This window comes from Periophthalmus magnuspinnatus, chromosome 3 (genome assembly GCF_009829125.3).
Source record: "Periophthalmus magnuspinnatus isolate fPerMag1 chromosome 3, fPerMag1.2.pri, whole genome shotgun sequence".
NCBI classification, from domain to species: Eukaryota; Metazoa; Chordata; class Actinopteri; order Gobiiformes; family Gobiidae; genus Periophthalmus; species Periophthalmus magnuspinnatus.
The window spans coordinates 8168187-8179986 of NC_047128.1; positions in this window are offsets into that span (position 1 = coordinate 8168187).

Genomic DNA, 11800 nt, shown 5'->3' on the forward strand with positions numbered 1-11800 from the left:
ACCCAAACTTTAAAATGTATGTTGTACAAGTCCCCAGGCCCTACTTTGCACAGCAAGAATTAAGTTGATATGTATTGTGGATTTTTCACAATTTCACTTTTCAAGTTCAGGGTGCCTATGGGAAATTGCATTGAATTCCGCCTAAAGTCATATGAGTGCCCTTCACAATTCAACTTACTTATGAGTAAGTTTACTGCTGGATTCTACTCATTTTTACTTGAGAAGCACCCACAATGTATGAAAGCACAGTTCTGATCACTTATATCAGAGTACTGTGAAGTTGGTGAAAATGAGCTTTTCAGCGCCTGAAAATGCGAATGCATCAATACAAGATGAGAACGCCTATAACTTTAGTTTGCAAGGTGATAAACCCAAACTTTAAAATGTATGTTGTACAAGTCCCCGGGCACTACTTTGCACAGCAAGAATTAAGTTGATATGTATTGTGGATTTTTCACAATTTCACTTTTCAAGTTCAGGGTGCCTATGGGAAATTGCATTGAATTCCGCCTAAAGTCATATATGAGTGCCCTTCACAAACCAACTTACTTATGAGTGAGTTTGCTGCTGGATTCTATTCATTTTTACTTGAGAAGCACCCACAATGTATGAAAGCACAGTTCTGATCACTTATATCAGAGTACTGTGAAGTTGGTGAAAATGAGCTTTTCAGCGCCTGAAAATGCGAATGCATCAATAAAAGATGAAAACGCCTATAACTTTAGTTTGCAAGGTGATAAACCCAAACTTTAAAATGTATGTTGTACAAGTCCCCGGGCCCTACTTTGCACAGCAAGAATTAAGTTGATATGTATTGTGGATTTGTCACAATTTCACTTTTCAAGTTCAGGGTGCCTATGGGAAATTGCATTGAATTCCGCCTAAAGTCATATGAGGGCCCTGCACAAACCAATTTCGATATGACTGAGTTTGCTGCTGGATTCTATTCATTTTTACTTGAGAAGCACCCACAATGTATGAAAGCACAGTTCTGATAACTTATATCAGATTACTGTGAAGTTGGTGAAAATGAGCTGTCCAGCGCCTGAAAATGCGAATGCATCAATAAAAGATGAAAACGCCTATAACTTTATTTTACAAGGTGATAAACCCAAAGTCCCTAAGCCCTGCTTTGCACAGCAAGAATTAAGGTGATATGTATTGTGGATTTTTCACAATTTCACTTTTCAAGTTCAGTGTGCCTATGGGAAATTGCATTGAATTCCGCCTAAAGTCATATGAGGGCCCTGCACAAACCAATTTCTTTATGACTGAGTTTGCTGCTGGATTATACTCATTTTTACTTGAGAAGCACCCACAATATATGAAAGCACAGTTCTGATCACTTATATCAGAGTACTGTGAAGTTGATGAAAATGAGCTTTTTAGCGCCTGAAAATGCGAATGCATCAATAAAAGATGAAAACGCCTATAACTTTAGTTTCCAAGGTGATAAACCCAAACTTTAAAATGTATGTTGTACAAGTCCCCAGGGCCTACTTTGCACAGCAAGATTTAAGTTGATATGTATTGTGGATTTTTCACAATTTCACTTTTCAAGTTCAGGGTGCCTATGGGAAATTGCATTGAATTCCGCCTAAAGTCATATGAGTGCCCTGCACAATCCAACTAAGTTATGATTGAGTTTGCTCCTGGATTATATACATTTTTACTTGAGAAGCACCCACAATGTATGAAAGCACAGTTCTGATCACTTATATCAGAGTACTGTGAAGTTGGTGAAAATGAGCTTTTCAGCGCCTGAAAATGCGAATGCATCAATAAAAGATGAAAACGCCTATAACTTTAGTTTGCAAGGTGATAAACCCAAACTTTAAAATGTATGTTATACAAGTCCCCAAGCCCTACTTTGCACAGCAAGAATTAAGTTGATATGTATTGTGGATTTTTCACAATTTGGTAACACTTTATAATAACTACACCCTATTTAGCCTTAATAAAGCATGAACAAAGACTTAATTAATAATGAACAAACACTTAATTTATAGTGATTCAGGCTTAATAACTACTTAATTATAACCTTAATAAACACTTAATTAGCAATTGATTGACTTGTGTTATGTATAGTTACTCATACTTATTTCACAATTAGTTAATCCTTAACTAACCATTTGTGTGTGTATTTGTAAATGCATATTTAAGTATCAACTCAAATGCTTGTTAATGATTAGTAAGCTATGAGAGAATGATTTACTAATCCGGCAATGCAATGATAATTCAGGCAGCTATTACTGGTTAAATAAGTCTTTTTGAGAGCTTTTCTAAAGTGAAGACTAATTATGCTTTATTAAGCATTTGTTGAGGTTGGCCAAATTCCAGAGAAACAATAATAGAATTTTCACATTATTTAGGCCTGTGATAATTATTAAGAAATGTTTGAATAACACCATTAGTTCATGATTAATTCAACCAGTAGCTAATACCTTTTCGTAAACCCTTCTAAAGTGAAGACTCTTTTAACTTTAGTATAGTACCTTAACAAATGCTTGACATTATCTAAGCCCAGAGTGCCATGACCCATTTCCCCATGAATTTTAACTTCAACAGAAGTGGGAATCAACTATACTTAAAAAAGCAAGAAACATGGATATAAAACATCTGGATGTGTATTATTTTTTTTCAGAACATTTACAAACAATCAAAATCCGTTTTGTCTGCTAAACATCTTATTATGAACACATTCAAGCAGGATTCTGTTTGTGAACTCTTCTTTTAAAAGGTCTCAAAGAACTTTGATTAAAAACAAAAATCTGGCAATCAAATGTTTAAAAAAAAAAAACCTCCAACTTATCAATAAATGTGCCTTTACAGTTTTGAGGTCACATAAAAAAAATAAAAAAAATAGACTGATTGTACAGGCCAGAGAACCTTATAAATTGTTTTCTAAAAATGTTTACCTTAACATAATGCTCTTTTAAAACTTTACACAATGTACATTTTTTAAGAATTAATATATTCTACTGTTTAGTTTTAAAAGGAATTAGCTTCCCTGAATCTTTCAGAGTTTTGACCTTTTGCTCTACCTCAGCATCTTCAGAAATAGCCAGTGCACACTGTGCTACGAACACTGACAGCTTCACAGCACTACTGTAAGTCTGCATCATTTGTTTGTACTTTTCTGGAGCGCCTATGTACAGTTCAGCAATTGGAGCAGTGATGACAACTGTATTACAGTCCACCCCATAGTTTTAGAAGGCCCGAGCCATGGTGCCACCTCGCTTGAATATCTTCAAACTTTTCTGGTATCTGGCCACCACTTGTCTTGGACTTTGAACTGTAAATAACAAAATGGAAAGGGTAAAGATAAAATATTTAAAATAGCAGTGTTCTACACTCAAATCTCATTTACCCACATTCTAACATCCTAATTATTCATTGGATGATTTCAAAAGCATGTTTCACAATTGTCAGGGCAAAAATAGCAGGGAACCATGTTTATACACGTAAAGTGATGAAGACATCGCATAAATGTCATTAGAATAATGTGTAATGAGGCCAAATAGATTTTATAGGGTACAGCAGGTCTAACTATGGCATGGATAGATTATTTAGAGTTCAGTATGTTGGTATGCATAGGAAAAGGGGTCAATAAAATTTGTATTTAACCTCAATTTAAAGCCATCATGGTCATCTGGATTTGGTTGTTTGGAAGATTGCACAGTAGAGAAATGCCACAAATGCCTAATGTCCAACCCTGCCTTGGCTCAGAAGTGACATGGTTAAATAAAGTAAATATAAAGTAAAATCTTACCTCTCTGACAATCCAATTTCAGTGACAGTGACTTGGCTCTTCTCTTCTTCATCCTTCTTTTCTTCTTTTTTTCATCAGCTGATGAATTCTCAGTATCGTTTTCTGATGATATTGCATTACTTTCTGCTTGTGTCAGAAGTGTCATTTGCTTAATCAGAAAACTGACTGTGGTAGTGGAGCTGGAACCAGGGTCAGTTTTCCTCAGAGCTGTAATGTAAACAAATACAAATTAACATTGACCATCATTTTCAGATGACTCTCAGATATTCTTGAATGATTATGGACATTTTTAAAAATGCAAGGAGATAACCTGCTGCCAGTTGTTCTTTTAAGAAGTCATTGTCCTTCGTCAACTCCTTAATTTTCTCATTTTGAAAGTCCACTTTCATTTCCAACATTTTCAGTTTTTTCAATTGTTTTTGGTTTGTTAATGATGCTGTTGGGGCAACTGACAAACCTAAAACATATAAATAAATTAGTAAAAAGCTAAATTACTCTACATGCAACACATTTATTTCCAATTCCTGAGTAAATATTGTTTTCTCCAACATTTCTTAACCTTTACGAACTAGTATTTTTTTTTTAAGACCAAAAATCTATGATAGATAGATGGATAGATGGATGGATGGATGTTCAATTGTGCGCTCTTTTGATGAAATTCTAAAGTTGTGCAAAATTAATTTAAGCGCTTTTACGCAACTTATTATGGCTGCACGCTGTCTTAACCGGGTCAAATACAGGGTCGGGTAAGAAGACAGTTTCAAGCAGCAGTTGGCTGTGACATCAGCTCGACTGTTTTTATGTGGATAGGCCATGCACGGTCTATATATTACATTATTTCGTTGGACATGTTGGAGAAAACAGCTTAAGAAGTGCACTAACTTTGGACCGCGTGCGTCAGAAAACTATTTAAAAAAAAAAAAGCACTTACTCCTGGAAGCACTGTCATCGATGTTTTCCTGGATTTCCATCTCTTTGGTCAACAGTGTACTTCTAAGCCTTCGTTTTGGGCCAGACATTTCTTGCTTTAAACACGTTTCGGAGGATGACTGAACTGCACGAGCCACTGAGCTCAGAATAAACCCGCCAGGTGAGCGGCACGTGGGTGTGCGTCTGCGCCTGATGACGTCATCAACACTAGTCGCTTCTCTCCGTTATAAAATTATATTTTTAAAAAAATAATCAAAATGTTATTTGCGTATATCAAGTTCATATTACATTAAGCTACAAATTAAAAAAAATAAATACGAAATTGAAACCAGTGAGCTACGTCACAAAATGAGCGCGGAGAATGAGCGGGACTTCACTGTGACACATGCGCAACTGTGTAGTGCGCCATTTAGTCCAGGAACCAGAGGAAATATCTTATGTCCAACAATGAGCTGATTCACACGCCTTAATGTTAAGAGATGCACAACAGCAGATTTCCCGCTAACTGGCTAACAACAATATCCTACACACACACATAATTTACAGGCAGGAAACACGATCATGAAAATGTTATGTTTCATAATGACACTTTCACTACTGAGAAGAAGGCTGTGCGGTCGGTCACAAACACAGCAACACCACCTTACGCTGGACCTGGGCTGGGCCCCGCCGCCTGCTACTACACCTGCCGCTGCGATGCTATGCTAAGTGCTAATAGCATGTTGACATACTCAAGATAGCGGTGGGTGGTGACATTGTGAATTAAAATGACGATAACGTAACTTGTCACATTAATTGCATTAACCTCTTTGTAAGATTCACTCAACATTACCTCTAGATTAATGTTTCTTCTCTTCTTTTTACGCTTCTCCGCACCCGACGGGTAGCTTCGTTTGGACATGATGAAAACGATGAAAACTCGGAACAGTCGGGCACAACACCGTTATATTATGCATTTGTTTATTCCACACTCGTGCTCGTTTACAATAAAGTTGGCCAATCATCGCAAGATCAGGTGTAGCGTCATTCAGTTGGTTGCCAGATTGCCAATACAAATACATCATGTGTGCACTACACAGTGCGCTTACTGCGCTACAGCCGAGATGCGTCAGTAGCGCGTACGGTGCGCGTACTAAATGCAATGTATATTGTGGGGGGTTGCCAGATTGGGTGCCCTCTTGAGTCCTCAGGGCCCTAAGCGACCGCTTAGTTCGCTTATAGGCTGGGCCGGCCCTGAGAACGAGTTATGCTGACGCCGCCGCTGATAATATTTTGCCGCCATTGAACTCCCATTTCAGACACGGAATACTGATCTCTACAATAAAGGATCCATAGTCGTGAGTTTAAGCGTTCTGGCTAAAGAAGACGGTAAGTTCTTTCTTAATTAGACTGAATGACTTCTTAATGCAACCACTAGGGGACTGATCGCCGTGTTTAAGGCGTCCATTCATTGACGTTTGAGAATAACTGATGCCTTGGCCGCTAATCTATTAGCATCAGAGTTGAGGTCCACCGGCCTAAGGAGCACAACTGTTGCCCGGAAAGACCCCAGCCTGGAATAAAAGTAAACTAGTTAATAAGGTTTTTCATTACCAAATCATTAGTAACTATCCCAGGTTAAGTTTTACATTAATATAAACCGAATGAGCTAATGAATCCTTTAACTGGTTAATTGATTGATGTAGAGAAAGGCTAGTGCATTACTGCTAACAGGCCACCCTCTTAAAAATTACCATCTAAGGCTAAAATTTTAACCTCCATACTACTAGAATGTGAATAATGTAATGGAAACAATTAATTCAGTAAGAAGTGAGTGGTTTCATCTCAGCTACTAAAGGTGTTTGTCTTGCCCTCAGGAGGCGAAGCCAGACAATGAAGAGGCAAAATAGCCTAGTGGGTTTGACTCCAAAGGAGAGCAAATGGAGAAGGCTACAACCAGGAGGCAGCTTGCCCAGCAAGTTCAGCCCCGACACGACTTCGGCCATTCAAAGCAGGATGGACCAGGGAGGACCGGTACCCTGAGTGAGGAGGGCACTCTTTAATGAGCTTAGAAATGCGGACAGCTCGGTCGTGTTGATGTCCACACTGGGATGGACTGAAGGATGACCTCAGCTAATTAAGAAAAATAAACTCCCTCCTTCTACCTGGGTGGGCCTCCGTAGTCCGTGGACTCCTACCCCATGCGCAATTTGTGGGGGGCAATTGCTCACCTTGAATAGGGCCCTTATGCATTTTAAGAAGACCCACATGGCCAGGAAGGTGCTGCTCTTGTGCAAGCGGTGTGGGACAGCCTGCGAGAAGGTTGCTAATTTAGCAGGCCATGTGGCGGTGTGCGGGGCAAAGATGGCCCGCACACCTCATCAAGTACTGGTGGCGATAAGTGGCATGTACCCATTGTACTAAGACTTTCCGGAGCCAACGAGGTCTGTCACAGCACAGGTTGAGGGTCCACCTGGAGCAGTACATGACGGACTTGAGACAGGGGCCGGGTCTTCCAGGTGGGGATTGTAGTCAGTTGGCCGGTGCTGGGGAGGAGTCACTGAGGAGGGCAGCAGCTCCTCAGCGCGGAATCGGAGTCAGTGGAGGCGCCGATTTCCGACCTAGGGTTGTTCATGGGGAGGTGTGGCATGGAGAGGCTGCCCACGAAGAGGGAAGTGAACCGGGAGGCTATAGACTTCATTAAGAGGGTGAAGAGCGGGATGGGGCTGATGGGTACCTGTCAGAAGAGTCGACCTTACCTTAAGGGAGGAAGGCGGGCCAGATATCGCCGACTACAACAGTTGTGGAGGACTAACCCAAAGAAGGCAGCCGAAGTGGTCCTAGACGGGGGTTCGGAATCGTGCTCAATCCCAATAACTGAGGCGGCCACTTATTATGAGAGAATGTGGAAGGAGGGCCCTCCCATGAAGTCCTTGGGAGGTTTTGGACGCCTCCCGCCGGCCGACAACGCATCATTGTGGGACCCCGTGACTGCCAAAGAGGTCTGTTTGTTAGTTTATTTATTGGTTTGTTAGGACAGCTTATCGTCAATGCTAAGAAAATAAGAAGTCTTTATAATTAATTATACATGGTAAAACTAACATGTTGAGGATGTTAATGATTATTACAACACTTATTGGAATCATTCAATAGATTAGATCATTAAATTCCTTTGAAAGGAATGTAAACCAAGACCAAACCCAGGGGATAATACCCTGGATGATATCAAGTTTGGAGAAGTCATGTTGCTGGGAGAGCAAGTTACAATGTTTACTATGATGAATTATTGCATAATTATAGTTATGATGTTAAGGGCACATGGAGGAAAATTATAACGCTGTTAAGAGTCGTAAAGAGAGAGAATTTCAATTTGTATCAAACATAGTAACATAACCATGGAAATTATAACTGTATTTAGTCAGTGTATCATAGGTATTTGTCCAATATTGTGTGGGTGCTTTCTCCCGAAAGAAGCCGAGTCCAGAAATAAGGTTCCACAGATTTATTGAAGTTTTGAGTACGAACAGAAATTACTTGAGTATACAGATTAGGTGTCTCATTCACTAGACCCAATTGAGAGAACCCAGACCAGTTCAGTGAGAAACAAGTGGCTCTGAATCTAAAGATGCCCAAGATACCCGAAACCCCAGAAAAGCCCCAGATTTGGGTGTGACTATTACTTTTATTAGATCTACTTGAATCGAGGTTCCACCCCTTCCTTGGACCGTCCACCCATCTGATGTAATTTGGTACAACTCTAACACCGGACCTAACTCTGACCATAGAAGGGAGTGAGATGGGATCTGGCATCTGGTTCCTCTCGAAAAGGTCACCTTGACATTCATTTATCAAAACATTTCCCAACATCCTTGTCCCAAGTTCATTTCTGGTAAACAGTGTGAACAGTATGAACGTCCAAGAGTTATGAAACATTTCAAAACACCCACACAACCCCCCTTTCAGGCATTCTCTGCCTGATCTAAAAGACCCTTTAAACAGTGTACAGTGCACAACATAATCAAAAGTGAACATAGCAAACTGTTGACTGTCATAGAGACCCCACATGCAGTGGAGGCGAAAAAACCCAATGTCAATCAGGGAAAAATTCCTCCACGACTCTCAATTTTTGAGCAGTCACTGCCAGATGTCGTCCATCCTTCATCACGTTCCAGTTGCATGAGAGGTCCTGACATTACACCTTAGTAGAAGTATACCATATGAATAAATGCTGATACTGAATTATGAGTAATGGAGTAATAACCGAGTATAAATGACTGTAAGCTGTTGCAGATCATGTTGGCACTTTGCGTTGTAGAATATTGAAGGTACACTGAAATCTCTTGAATGAGACACCCATAATGATGTGTTGATTATGTACTTATGTAATACAACCGTGTAATCAAATTAAAGGAACCACACTCAAAATTACATGCAAAAACATCACAATGACTGGCCTAATTAAGATGAGTGAGTGAACGTGAGTGAATATCAGAGTCCATGCCCTAAATTATTTATTTCTGGAACGATGTCTTCTTTCTTCACCTCATGTGTTTTACACACAGTCGAGAGCGAGGTCTTAGGTGGGAGATCTGCTCAGAGGTTACCAGCACATAAGCAGACCTCCAATCCGGAAATTAGCCATCGTTAGACCCTACACTGTCTCTGTCCCTATACGGCAAATCAAGACCTTTCCTCAGAGTATTATCATCACCCATAGCCTCGAACTGGACTCAACATTATCTGCTTCTGCACTCCTTTAATAACCAAGGTCTTGACTACTGGAATACAACAGCACACAATCATACTAATAAGCACAATACAAACCAGAATCATCAACGCTATCTTCACCAGTGCTGACTTCCAGTCTCCAAACATTTCCTCCAGCCACTGAATCCATCCTGGTGTCTCCACTCCTGAATTCTCTGCAACTTCCACCTGTACATTCCTCAGTGAGTTCATACCCTCTGTAAAAGCCCCATCCGGTGCCATGTGGCCCGGGATATACGTACAACAATGCGGACCGATTACGCGGCATACTCCCTGCACTTCCGCGAGCATCCAATCCAAAACCTGTCGATTCTGCCACGCGACTGCGGAAGTAGCCTCCAGCTGTTCTCCCAAAAGACCCAAAGCCCCAATTGAGTAATTAATAAATCGCTGCTGAGTATAATATATATAATTAATCCACTCCATGTTTTTATTTGCAGTAATCCATGGCAGAATAGACTCAAACCCTGATGCCACCTCATGTCTGGCCTTAAACTCATTGGGAATCCCTCTAGGTTGGCCAATAGAATCTATATAAACTCCTGCATCTCTATCAAAGCTCCGTTTCTGTCTCCCCTGCTCCTTTGGTCTTTTTGGTTCATTTAACGATGCAAATACAATGAGAGATTGGACCATTTGGACCCGGGCACAGCGTCCTTTCCAATCATAAGGAAGCACTGAGAGTACTCTCCGTTTACCACACCACCAATAAAAGTCTGCTAAGGGTAATGTCTGATTGTGATAGGGACAGGAAGGGACATAAACAAACCTTAAACTCGTTCCCTTAGTCTGTACTGCCCTCTTCAATGTAGTTTTTGTACAATCCTCATCCACCTTCCAATTAGACTCACAGTGAGATAATGGAATTTTACCCACTTCCTGACTGCCTACTCTTTCAAAACATTCAAACTGTCCTACAGGGGTCAATGCCATTCCCACCGGCATGCCTAATAACGCACTTCTCTCACTAATCCTTACCTTCAAACCCTCACACCTGAGACGGCTGGTAACTCCCTCGGCATCCGAGTAACTAACCATGGAACCATACTGGGGATTGGCCATCAACATCAAACACTCTGCACCACACCAGTCCCTGTCCGTCACCGGCGCACTGACTGCTTCCTCCGCACACTCTCTCCAACTGTAAACAGAATTAACCACAAATAAATGATGTGGCTTTGCCTTAGCACATACATAACAGTCTGTCTTGTTATTGGCATAACTGACAAATCTAACCCATTTATACCAACTGTTGTATCCTGTCTCCGCCTCCAACTGGTCCACATCATCCCACTGCTCCTCCTCCATCACCGTCTGAACCACTTCATTCACTCTTTGCACAAACCCCCCAGCTATGTCCTTCCAGCGCCGGAGCCACTCAATTACACTCACATTCGCTTCCATCACAGGTGTTTCCTCTACTGTTGCTACCCTCTTTTCTGCCCCCTCAACACTGTCCTCCAACATTTGTCGCCTGACTCTTTTTGTAGTTGTAGTCTGTATCATTTGTTCTGCCACCATGTGTACAGTAGTCATTTTACTTGTCGTTACGGCACTTGTAGTAGTAGTTGTCGTTGGGGTGGTCACCGTGGTGCTAGTCGTAGTAGTGGGGCAGTCGTAGTGGTAGTAGTCGTGGTTGTGGTAGTCGGAGTAGTTGTCATAGGCGTGGTAGTGGGAGTCGTCGTCGGAGTCGTAGTTGGAACGGGAGTGCGTGTTGTCCCAATTGCCGCCGTGGTGGGGGTAGTCATTGCATTTGGTTTCGTCGCCACCCCATCTGGTGCGGGTTTTAAAGTCACTCCTGGTACTGTAGCCTTTCGTTCAGTAAGAGGAGGGGAAGCCCCTCCCGGAGCCAGAGTGGGATGGTACAAGGGAAAATATTTCTCCTCCGCCACTTGACCTGGATCATTTGTATAATACACAACCCATCCCACATACAGCTTTGCATTCCCCCGTTGATACTCTGAGATTCCCACTTTCACTCTCCACTCAGAGTTTCTTTCAACCACATGCATCACACACACAGATTGTCCCCATTTACTAAAACTGATTCTCCCAAACCATCCTTTCTTCCACGTGAATCCACACAGATGGTGTCTTACATCTTCTCCCTTCACCACCTGTAATTGGAAATAACTGACACGGTCAGACCATTCATATTTTGACATTCTCACAGACCATCGATGATCAACATTTTCCATCTCTCCTGAGGTCATCCATTTATCGCTGGTGGGCCAGTCTATTGGAGTTACAACGTCACTCGCCCTTTTACGTCTCTGTCTCTCCTTTTCGCTCCTCGTCACACTCTGCACTGTTAACAGGAGAGTCAAAAACATCAAGATCATCAAGATCACC